Below are 1061 nucleotides of genomic sequence, written 5' to 3'. Positions count from 1 at the left end.
ATAGAGCTGCTGCATGACTTCATGTATTATAGAGCTGCTGGATGACTTCATGTATTATAGAGCTGCTGGATGACTTAATGTATTATAGAGCTGCTGGATGACTTCATGTATTATAGAGCTGCTGGGTGACTTAATGTATTATAGAGCTGCTGCATGACTTAATGTATTATAGAGCTGCTGATGACTTCATGTATTATAGAGCTGCTGGGTGACTTAATGTATTATAGAGCTGCTGGATGACTTCATGTATTATAGAGCTGCTGGATGACTTCATGTATTATAGAGCTGCTGCATGACTTCATGTATTATAGAGCTGCTGGGTGACTTCATGTATTATAGAGCTGATGGATGACTTCATGTATTATAGAGCTGCTGGGTGACTTAATGTATTATAGAGCTGCTGCATGACTTAATGTATTATAGAGCTGCTGGATGACTTCATGTATTATAGAGCTGCTGGGTGACTTAATGTATTATAGAGCTGCTGGATGACTTCATGTATTATAGAGCTGCTGGATGACTTCATGTATTATAGAGCTGCTGGATGACTTCATGTATTATAGAGCTGCTGGGTGACTTCATGTATTATAGAGCTGCTGGATGACTTCATGTATTATAGAGCTGCTGGATGACTTCATGTATTATAGAGCTGCTGGGTGACTTCATGTATTATAGAGCTGCTGGATGACTTCATGTATTATAGAGCTGCTGGATGACTTCATGTATTATAGAGCTGCTGGGTGACTTCATGTATTATAGAGCTGCTGGATGACTTCATGTATTATAGAGCTGCTGGGTGACTTAATGTATTATAGAGCTGCTGGATGACTTCATGTATTATAGAGCTGCTGGGTGACTTCATGTATTATAGAGCTGCTGGGTGACTTCATGTATTATAGAGCTGCTGGGTGACTTCATGTATTATAGAGCTGCTGGATGACTTCATGTATTATAGAGCTGCTGATGACTTAATGTATTATAGAGCTGCTGGGTGACTTCATGTATTATAGAGCTGCTGGATGACTTCATGTATTATAGAGCTGCTGGATGACTTCATGTAT

The sequence above is a fragment of the Notolepis coatsorum genome (assembly GCF_963971535.1).
Source record: "Notolepis coatsorum genome assembly, chromosome: 1".
NCBI lineage: Eukaryota > Metazoa > Chordata > Actinopteri > Aulopiformes > Paralepididae > Notolepis > Notolepis coatsorum.
This window is presented reverse-complemented; position numbering follows the sequence as displayed.